At 35.9% G+C, this 11,861-nt stretch overlaps 1 non-coding gene across 1 annotated transcript; it reads right to left on the reverse strand.

The window, feature by feature from the left end:
* Positions 1-8,879: 8,879 nt before the first annotated feature.
* Trnat-ugu lies at positions 8,880-8,953 on the reverse strand. Its single transcript has one exon. It is a non-coding gene; the product is annotated as a tRNA-Thr (tRNA).
* Positions 8,954-11,861: the final 2,908 nt, after the last annotated feature.

Raw genomic sequence — 11,861 nt, forward strand, 5'->3', positions numbered from 1 at the left:
TTGCTATTCTTATTAATAATGAAAAGCAGTCTTGAGCATAATAGAAAAAGGACATCATAAAAGGATACATACATTCACTCAAAGTGGTAGATAATTAAATGTGATGTAGTTATTGCCCTGTGAAAAATCTTCATTTTTTTCTTGATTCTTAGATATAGAATAGAAGTAAACTATAAAATGTGGACATTTCTGTCTGTTTCCATGTTTTATCATGTACATCCCATGTAGCATCCAAAAATGGAATTATTAGGGAGTGAGGAGATGAGACTGCACATAATAGCTTGTGGAGTACAGATATAGAGTTTTTGGTTAGGCACTCTTCCATCTGTGTATCAAAGAATGTTCTAACTATGTTGCTGTTTTTCTTTTCTCATCTAGAATTAATTATGAGTGGTTGCTGTCATCATTTTTGTTTGTTGTTACTGTACTGGGATTTCTACTGTCATAATAAGTAATAGATATATAGAACAGGTGTAAAACCAATAATTCACTGAACAGAATAATGACACAAAAGACTGAGAGATTAATTTTTACTCTCATAAATAGTGCAACCTGTTGAGACTGAATAGATGTGTTTGTACATTTTCAGGGGTATTTTATAATATTCTAACTAAAATGAGAATAATCACTGGCATAGAGCTTCTTAATACTAAACCAGGAACACTGAAAGGAAGGTAGAGAGATCTTCATTTGTGCTTTATATTTGGAAATGAACTGCGAGGAGCACTGAGCCCCAGGCAGCTTTAAACATTTGAGAAGGATCAGGTTCTCTGTTATGAAACAGAATAAGTCACCCTTGAAGCTATTTCTGTCTGGATAGATCTAACACCCTGCTTATTGAATCTGATACTGTGTTGTCAACCTATTCTAGAGAATGGTGTAAAATATTTATCAGTCAAGTCTCCTGTACAAAAATTGATTTTTATGATTTCAAGAATATTAAAATAGGCAGTAAATTTTGTATCAGTGTCTACAAATACTTTGTAGAATATTATAATTTCATTATTTCTATAGTATCGATGTCCATTTCTTTGTTGTTCATCTGTAGTTTCTTGTTTGTTTATAATTCTTCAGTTGCTTCACTTGTTTACGAAAATGTCACAAGGAAGTACCTCTCGTGTAGTTGCCACCTCTCCAACTGAATATAAAAATTTGAACTCAGTGTTTCACATCATATATATGCAGATACATATCTGCCATTTTCATCTCTGTGTTATTGATCAAAGTGGTAGGCCACTGTGTATGGGGTGATGGATATGGATCAAGTGAAAGCAAAAATTAAATGAGAGTGCAGGTGAGTAAATGTGGCACCTGTATGAAGTTGTAGCAGTTATTGAGATATGAGAGCAGTTGGCTACAGCATATGTGGAATGAGAGGAAACAAAAAGTGAAAATTCGATTAGAAAGAGCTGTGTGAACAAATAACACAGAATAACAAGTGGGCTGAGGAATGATGAAGAATGATTAAATGTTGCTCTCTGTACACTTCTTTCATTAATTTCATTCTCTTGATCTCAGTACTGAATCTCTTACATTGTACATCCTGTGTACCACTGCTTTTGCTTTGTGTATCATTATCACTATGGCAATGTCGTAGAAAGACAAATTATTTCCCATTGTAAAATCATGAGGTTGCCATTATTGTAGTTTGTTAAAATCATTTATATTTATAATTGAATTAACAATGCTTATTTCATGTGGCTTTTCCATTTCATTGGGAACTTCCTCAACTGAGTGTTCTAGGATTTCATATAATGTGAAGTGAATAAAGCATTTCATATGTGGTGTGGCACTCTCATTTTATGTTAAGCTGATTCAAGTCCTGGCGATGACAGAAATTTTCACCACTAGTAGTTGGCCAGGAAGAAGAGGAGAGAATTTGGCATAAAGTTCCTGATTTCTAGACTTTGCAGCACTGTCCTGGCTTAAATACCAAATTGCAGTCTCTCATGAAGTCGGGGTATGTGGCAGTATTGATAGTGATCCGTCCATTGGATGGGATTGTTAAGCTCAAATGTCTCCCTTGGGGCTACTCAAGAATACTAGCCCTTATATGCACACCCAGGATTTTACACTTCCATCCTCCCCTTCAGTATTAACAACTACAACAATACACTTAACATCCACACATCACAGTCACTCTTATTGGATATTTAAATCTCCAAAATGGTGTCCATTGGGAAGACTTGCTACAGACATAGAGTTGCTTGGAAAGTAAGAAAGTGTTCCTGATTTTATTGGTGTACTGTTATTGTTGTTATTGGCCGATATACTTTTGATTTGTAGTATTGCCAACATCTGCCACCAGTAATTTATTTGCCATTGTTTAGCATGTTTGTCGTTAGTCTTTTTGAAAACATTTTGAAATACGCAAGAATAAGAACAGTGCAAGGTGCTTAATCAGACATATCGATGTAGTCATAGTTCTTTTGTGTTCTGGTCATTTTTGACAGAGCAGTATTTATTATTACAACTATTTAATTTGGTTCTGCACGACATGCATCTGCATTTTTTTGCAATAATTGTAAATAAGTTGACATCAGTGCTACAAGTTTTCATTGTGTTCTGTCTATCAGCGATCATTATTTCTGCTTTTCTGTTGATTATTGTTAATCACTCTTCACTACTACTGTTAAGCATGCTCAGTATTGCTACCTATATCTAGAGCTTCTGTTTAGTCTTGTGACATTCATGAACATTCACTTTAAATACTGAGATAAGCAGCGAACATTAGCAAATACAGACAAAACGTAATTTTAGCTTTGGTATATTTAAGTTGATGTAAAGAAACAACACATTATTACATGGGATCATTAGGAGGCAAATGATGTTAATATGTATGATAAATAATCATTATGTTGTCCACTCCTCCACATCATTCTTACACCTGCTGTGACTTGTGTGTTATGGACATTGGCTACCAAACAGTATCAGAAGTAGCTGCAAGAATGTATATAAATAGCACTGCATTTAAATTCATATGTTTCATGTTGCGTTTGTTGAATATTGACACATAAAAATTTACTGTTATTGTCATAATAGAGGGAAACATTCCACCTAGGAAAAATATATCTAAAAACAAAGATGATGTGACTTACCAAATGAAAGTGCTGGCAGGTTGACAGACACACAAACGAACACAAACATACACACAAAATTCAAGCTTTCACAACAAACTGTTGCCTCATCAGGAAAGAGGGAAGGAGAGGGAAAGATGAAAGGATGTGGGTTTTAAGGGAGAGGGTAAGGAGTCATTCCAATCCCGGGAGCGGAAAGACTTACCTTAGGGGGAAAAAAGGATGGGTATACACTCGCACACACACACATATCCATCCACACATATACAGACACAAGCAGACATATTTAAAGACAATTTTTTTTATTTTATTTTATTTTTTTTTTTTTTTTTTCTTTAAATATGTCTGCTTGTGTCTGTATATGTGTGGATGGATATGTGTGTGTGTGCGAGTGTATACCCATCCTTTTTTCCCCCCTAAGGTAAGTCTTTCCGCTCCCGGGATTGGAATGACTCCTTACCCTCTCCCTTAAAACCCACATCCTTTCGTCTTTCCCTCTCCTTCCCTCTTTCCTGATGAGGCAACAGTTTGTTGCGAAAGCTTGAATTTTGTGTGTATGTTTGTGTTCGTTTGTGTGTCTGTCGACCTGTCAGCACTACTGTTATTGTCAAATATTTTAGAATCACAAACTGTCATGTTTCATCTAACAAGAGAAGTGCAGCAGGAAGCATCATGAAGCAAAGGGTGAAAAGTTACAAGGGGAAAAAAAAGAAAAGAAAAAAAAAGAAAAAAAATTGAAGAATAATGTCTTTCAGAACATTCAGCTAAGGAATACACATAAAAGCAATACCTAAAACACAAACAGTGGAAGGCAGCAGGTGGGAATGAATTTCCGATCTTCCCTGTAGCATGCATTTTGAGTTTGTGTATGTGTGTCAAGTGTTCACTTATGACACAAATGTCAGGACAGACAAAACTGAAACTTTTTGCTATAGATCGTTGATATAGCGCAGCACTGTAAAAGTACTATCAGAGCATTTTGCACATTGACATGAGGACAAATGAAAAGACAAACATAATACAGTGATGTTAAAAACAAACCACTTGTGCCGTAGCACACAGGAAACGTATTTTCATATGACATAGGTTTCCAAAAAGGGAAGAGTATCTCACAGTCAAAATTTTCAAAGAATTCAATTATCAGATAAAAGAAAAGTAAAATGTAGAATGCTGTAGAGTAGTGTGGTATAGGTGAAAAAAATGAACTCAGGTATAAGAATTTCTACCAAAGCAGAGCAGCAGTTTGCAGAGTAATAGTGCTGCAGGTCTCAAAGGGCTTCCCCAGACCGTCTGTTCAAAATGTCGATATCATAAACATCCTTTTGTTGGCATCATCAGTTATTAGCAACACATTTTCTGGATATTCTTGTTTATTCCAGTACATCCCTTGGTGCTGTTTTACCAAAAGAATTTCTTTGATCAGCTTTATATTTGAAGTCTGTCTCTGTGTGTGTGTGTGTGTGTGTGTGTGTGTGTGTGTGCACTCACCACTCACATGTGTGTATTTGTGTAGCTGTGTCTGTCCATATGTGTAAAGTTACTGGTTTTGGTGCAAGATCTCACAAACAATGCATCCACACTTCCATACTATCCACAATATGATATCTGATTATCTTGTGGTAATTGTTAGTAAAGTGTATGCAGTGTCTGTCATCATTCATCAGCCAGTAATTTTGAGCTTTACAACATTCTTGCCACATACACATTAGCAGTCAATATGAAAATGTTATATATATTTAATGTGTGTAATGTAGCAGACTAGTTAGTGAATCTAAGTAGGTGCCATTAAATATGGAAAAACTTTGATAAAGGAGATTGTTTCTTGTAGCAGTAATTTTGGAAGCTCCTTCCTGTTGGCATCTTCATTACTACAAAAATTCTCCAGACTTCAGGTACCAAAATTTTCTTCCATCACATATGGATGGGTCAGTCCCTGTATTTCTAAGGCAAGAGGTAATCTCTTGCCTCTGTAATTCAAATATTTTTTCAGAGTTTTCAGCTTTTGCATGATCCATATATTAAATTTGTTTTTAAAAAAATGTGACTTATCATAGTAACATGTGTCTATGTTTTTCCTGTACTTGTCATTCATGGTATATTTTTTGATTTGTTATACACCAGATCATGTGTTAATTTTTAAGGAGATATGATTCCTTTTGTTCTGTGATATTTCTGTGAAATAAACCATGAAGTATTGATATATACTATGTAGAATTACTTTCAGAGATATGCTGTACCAACATGGATAGGTACTTTACTTAAGCTGTTCAAATAACTACTTAATCTCCATTACTTTTATTCATCAGTTTCTTTTCGGTTGACAGTAAAATACCAGTCAGATAGTCAAAACATAAATAAGAAAGTATCTATGTAATTACTCATGTTCCAGCAAGAATAGTATTGACATGTGTGATCTATTGCATGAGTTTTTATTTGTTATTTGGACTGTCTTTAGGTATCAGCTCAAAAAAATGTGTTGCAGCTCAAACTTTTGAGTTTTCACCTGGCTGGCAGCCTAAGATGGTTTTATCAGTCATTTTGACCAGAAAGCTTCCCAGTAGTTTTGATGCTTACCAGTTACCTTTCATAATGGTATTTTTCTGTTAAACCAGATTTTAAGAGAGTATTGTCATCATTAAGAGGGACCATGAAAACATTCATGTGGCTTCTTCCCCCTATATTATGAGGTTTGTCTTTCTGTATTTGACTACATACAAAATTTAAGAATATAAGAAAACTGTAACTATACTTTGTTTCATTAAGATTGTGTGCATAAAATGTGCACATACCATTAATAGTAATTGTTTTCCAGAAATAACTTTACACTTCCAAATGACCAGTATAACTTATTTCTGAATCCATTTGCTTTATAGGCACAAGAAAACACATTCTCAAGTCTGAAAAGCTTATGATATTTTATATAAGTTTGAATATCTATGAATGTTGGAACATATGCTTAATGTCCTATCTTGAGATTTTTTATAATACTCAAACACTTTTAGCAAAAAGATGTATGCTTCATAATGTACTTTGAGCACATGTTCTGTATAAACAAATGAAAAAAATCATAATCAACTATAAGCATATCTTCTATCAGTCATGTAAAATGGAAACCAGAAGTAATATTAGAATTATCTATAGTCAAATATATGTTTATCAGTGTTATTTACTGTTTCTGTGTACTGTTTAAATGTAATATAATGATGTTATTCCAAATATAAAACTATGTAGGAATGCAGATAATGTTAGTAAAATGGCGGTTGTGGGGCAGTCCATAAACTACACACAACTGAATTCATCTTCCACAATGTTTCTGAAATTTGTAAAAGATGAATATGTTTTTGATGCTTCGGTGTATTTCTTATTGTTACCGGTACTGTAAAACAACATTTGTTCAGTGAGAATATTATTTTGAGTATTAGTGAATAAAGATACATAGTTTTGTGTAAGTGGCAGTTCAGAATGTCATTTGTGTTAGTGTAGTTAAACTTGAGTATTATACAAACAGATATACTGCTTGTAAGAAAAGAGCTTGTAAATAGTTTCAGGTTTCAGTTCAATAAACTCAATAAACAAATTGTTTTTATTTAAGAATATGAGGTAATATAATCTTTAATTATTGTATTGAAATCCAACTTTATAAAGCATACATGACTGATTTATTTTCTGAAATACTGCTTTAACTGATAATTCATGTGTTAAAAGAAAGTACTTTTGTAAAGTGTATTCATCTAGTAGTGTTTTACTTTTCATACAAGCGACCAAGCGAGATGGCACAGTGGTTAGCACACTGGACTCGCATTCGAAAGGACGATGGTTCAAACCCTCTTCCAGCCATCCTGATTTAGATTTCCCATGATTTCTGTAAATCGATTCAAGCAAATGCTGGGATGGTTCATTGGAAAGGTCACGGCCGATTGCCTTCCCCATCCTTCCCTCATCCGGTGGGACCGATGACCGCGCTGTTTGGTCCCCTCCCCAAATCAGTCAACCAAACAACCATTGCCTAGATTTAAAAAGTAACTAATCTTCAGCTCTGCTTAGACAACTTTCGATCCTCAGATACCAGTTGTTGCTTCTCATCTGATGTTTTCCTTTCCTTTTTTCCATCTTGTTGTATACATAACATTTATGCTTTTTTGTGTCTCTGCTGTCAATATGCTTTTGATATTAATGTCTTTTTCTTCAGTGTTTCACATAAATGACTGAATTTATGACACACAGTCCACTTTCCTTGTTTCATATTTTATGTACTGTATGTATTATTATATATTCTTTTAAGTCAATTGTGACACACTAATAATATATTATGACTGTCACAAAAGGTTGTACATAATACTGATTACATCAAGCTTGAATATTAGATGAGGCATGTTACTTATTTTTTGTTTCTGTTTTGTCTTACACTCAGTGTGTCTGATTGTATGTAAATGTGCATATCAGTATTCAAATATACCATGTAAACATAATATAAAATATTTTCCTTACACTACATAAATATTACATGTGGTTTTTATTGAAAGAAGATTATTTCATTGTACTATTCTAGAATGAACAAGCAAAAAAATGCATGAAAGTAATTTTGGCTGTCCCATGAAGTCATGTAGATTGATGAATACAAAATTTTGTCTATTTTTCCCCCCCGTTTCCTTTAGTCATAATTACACACAGGTTAGAAAATTCTAAAAAAATCTGTTTTTGTTCTCATTGTCTGTATTGTTTATTGTGATATTTGTTTATTTATAATCTGTGTAGTATTCAGTTATTGTATTGAAGCTGTTATTGGGACCATTTGTTTCAACAAGACTTATGTTTCTGCTGGTGCATTGTATACACTCATTATATATTTTTATTTTGTGCATTATTGCAGTTTCTGCAATAAAGATATTTACATGTGCATTAAGCAGGTTTTAATTTTTTCCACTGGTATTTTGTTTGTTTGCACTTCTTTTGTTACCACAGATGACATTTAGGTGAAATCATCGAAAAGACCCCCCACATATGTCATCAGTTTGGCTGAGTATGGGTCTTACAAAATATGATCCTCGAAATGGAAGACATATTAGCACTACAACAACAAATTTGAGTGTGTATGGCTCAGCTACAATTTTCTTCTGAACTCGCCAGACCAAAATGAGCAATTTTATTTCTCAAGAAAAATGTGGATTGCCTCAAATGGACAGCTGGTAAGCACTTACATAAACAAACTGCATTATTCTGATGACCATTGTTGAGCAAAGGTATAAGTGACAGATAAAGACAGGGTTCTTCTAAATGATTGTCACAGTGATTTTTAAAAAATCATAAGGCATAGTGCAATTAATGTAGGATTATGAATCTTATTTTGCTATGTAGTGCAACTCATTAAGAGTTCGTATCTTCCACACAAGCCCCAACGTGTTGAAGACGATGTTTAGGGAGGCAACTCAGATGTGCTACTTCAGTTCTAACATATATGACAATAAAGGAGGAACAAAGACTTGATATGTAAGAAGAATCAAAGAATCAAATGGTGTCAGATTTAGTGAATGTGGAGGCCAGTGTAAGAGCATCCCACAAAGGGCAAAGTTGTGCTGGTTGTTGGTATGAAAGTCTCTGACCTCTGTGAAAATGAGGTGATGCGTCATCCTACTGTAGATGAATTTATATAAACTAAGATGGTATCTGTTCTTTCGGACATGTCCAAAAGAACAGATACCATCAGTAACCATGCAGCTCGTTGGAATGAAATTACAATTGAAATGAACACCCTTAGCTGCTTACAGGTATTGACATATGTCAACGGGAACAGATGAAAATGTGTGCCCCGACCGGGACTTGAACCCGGGATCTCCTGCTTACATGGCAGACACTCTATCCATCTGAGCTACCGAGGACACAGAGGATAGCGCGACTGCGGGATTTATCTCTGGCAAGCGTCCCGCGAAACCCACATTCTCAACATATTGTCCCAGAGGCATGCCAGAGATAAATCCCTGCAGTTGCGCTATCCTCTGTGTCCTCAGTAGCTCAGATGGATAGAGTGTCTGCTATGTAAGCAGGAGATCCTGGGTTCGAGTCCCGGTCAGGGCACACATTTTCATCTGTCCCCATTGATGTATGTCAACACCTGTAAGCAGCTAAGGGTGTTCATTTCATTGTAATTGCAGATGAATTTGTTACCAATTCTATAAACCTCTGCATGTATGCCAGTCCAGATACTGGCTTTGTACAGTGAAGAATAAGCGGCTATAGACCTTTGTCTTCGCTACAACACAGAACTCATTGACCTCGGGGTGTCATTCATATGCATGATCCACATAACAATGGAGTTTTTCTGGTCCCCTCATATGAATGTTTTCAATTAATCACCTTTACATCACAAGAAAGGTTGTTTCACTGCTGAAAACTAGTTCTTTATGAAAAACTACTTCAATACATTCTTGCAGTGCAATAATAAGTAACATAAGTTTTTGTCATTACCTGTTAAGGTTTAACACAGTTGTAAGCAGTATGGCTTTAGCTTCAGGCAGCTTTGTAACAAACGTCATAATGTGGTTTGAGGTACTTTCCATTTCCTGCTACCTCTTGTAGGCCTGGATGCATACACTGATTCATTTGGGAAGGGAGTCATAAAGTGGAGCAAACTGTGTCACAACTGTTGTAATTGTATCTTGATATCTGGGATACTGGCACAGGGACAGAGTTGACATACAAGCTGGTCCCAAACGTATTCTATCGAGCACAGATCTGGGTATCTTGCTGACCTTGTTAATAACTCAGCATTGTGCAGACATCGCACAGAACATGTCCTTTTTGTGAATGAGCATTGTCCTGTTGGAAATGACACCACAATGTTGTCACATGAGAGGTTAACATATGAGGATGTCTGTGATGTACTGTTATGTCATTGTGCAGTTCCCTCAGTGACTATCGACCACGATGTGAACTCGTACTCAGTGACTCATCACACCACGATGCCAGGAGTAACGCTGTTGTGCCTCTCCAAAACATATGGAACAATGAGACCTCTCTCCAGGTCACTACCGTAGTTGCCAATGATGGTCATCCGGGAAAGTGCAGAACTGTGACACATTGCTGAGAACGAAGCGACACCGTTCATCAGCAGTCCGTGCTTGCCAGTTATGGCTCCACTCTGGGTGCAGCCATTTGTGTTGTGGCAGCCTACACAAGGGACTGTAATTCCTTAGTCTGGCAGTTGCTAGTCTTCAACATAATGGTGCTAGATGACACAGAATGTTATTTTCAGATAGCAAGGGGTTACAAAGTACAACATGCACAATATTTCAGTCCTCAGTTGTGATGGTCAGCTAGAATCCAGATTATGACTGTGCATGCCCTCACGTTCCCACACAACCTTACAAGCTAACAGTGCTATAGATGCATAAATGGTCTTATGAAGAAGGATCTCAATGTTTGGGAGTTCCATCTCAGAAATACCCTATAGAACAAAAAAGTCACCCTTCCAGTTCCCGAGTCACTAGGTGGACATATATTGATAAACCTCAAACACATTTAGCAAAAGCTTATTCCTTCAAAACTCAAACAATGGTTGACAACTATTTGGAGCTAATTTAAAGTAGCATTGTGTTATATAATGTGGTGTTTTTTGCACCATGTTACCAACAAATGGCACTTGTCAGAAGAAGGAGGAAGTGTTCATAATTGAAACTACTACCAACCTGTGTGCTCTAACATTGGGTGGCCCTCAAGAACCATGTCTGAACATTAATGTCTCTGTTAAGCATCTATGCACTGTCATGAAACTCAGGTGCTTGGTATGGCACAAGAATGTTATCTGCAGTGAATGAAGTTATCTATCGATTTTTCCATAGTCAACAATGAGTCATAACAAAGCAATGCTGCAGGAATGTGGATTACTTAGAATTTTTTGTAGTGATAAGGTACATGTGCCAAATAAGGCCACCTGAATGTATGCGGATTTTTCATTGCCATGTACTCAGTTGATTAACTTGAAACTTTGCATACCTTTAGAATAGCTCTTGAGCTACTAAGAAAAATAAATTCTGGTCATTGAATATAGTTCAAGTACGTCCTAAACTATAATTTAAAAAATGCAGTTAATGGTCTTTTTCGGGTACGCAGTGTGCCCAATAACACCACTCCATGTACCCCAATGAGGCCATGTCTAGGAAAGGATGGGTTGGAGACAGTGAAATGCTGAATAAACTGTCAAAAAAGTTTATTACATATTAAAAGAAAAGCAACAAGAAAATTCAAATTTTAAGAATGAGATTGTGTCATAAGATTTCATTGTAGGTCCACAAAATAACAGTTCTAAATTGTCTCTCTCTTGTCGATCCAGGCACAAGGCTCATGAACATATGGTCCACAGCAGGAGCAACAACTATTTTTGACCAAGTTCACAGTCCAGGTGAAACAATACCAAGTAGTAGATGTATCCAGTTTCGAGATCCTGGGTTGTGCTTGAGAGGTTTTCCTCAAAGTTTTTATTCTCATGTTGACCTTCAAAAAAATAAACTTTGAGTTACCCTGATTCCCACATAATTTAAACCTTTTTTCCTCTGGGTGCCGTTCTTCTTCCTTAAGATGTCGCTGAAGAACCTCCCCCGTAGATGATGAAAGTGCTGCTGACTGTTCCATTTCAGGAAGTCCTCCACACTGATTTTGTCAGTTTGGTTGAGCTGACTTTCACTCCATAGGCTAGATCGGCTTTATCAGGCAAAAATGCCCACAATAATCATAGAAAAGAAGAAAATAAATAAAAATTTAACTAATAAAACATGGGAAGGGAAAAGCAGG

The sequence above is a fragment of the Schistocerca piceifrons genome, chromosome 2 (assembly GCF_021461385.2).
Source record: "Schistocerca piceifrons isolate TAMUIC-IGC-003096 chromosome 2, iqSchPice1.1, whole genome shotgun sequence".
NCBI classification, from domain to species: Eukaryota; Metazoa; Arthropoda; class Insecta; order Orthoptera; family Acrididae; genus Schistocerca; species Schistocerca piceifrons.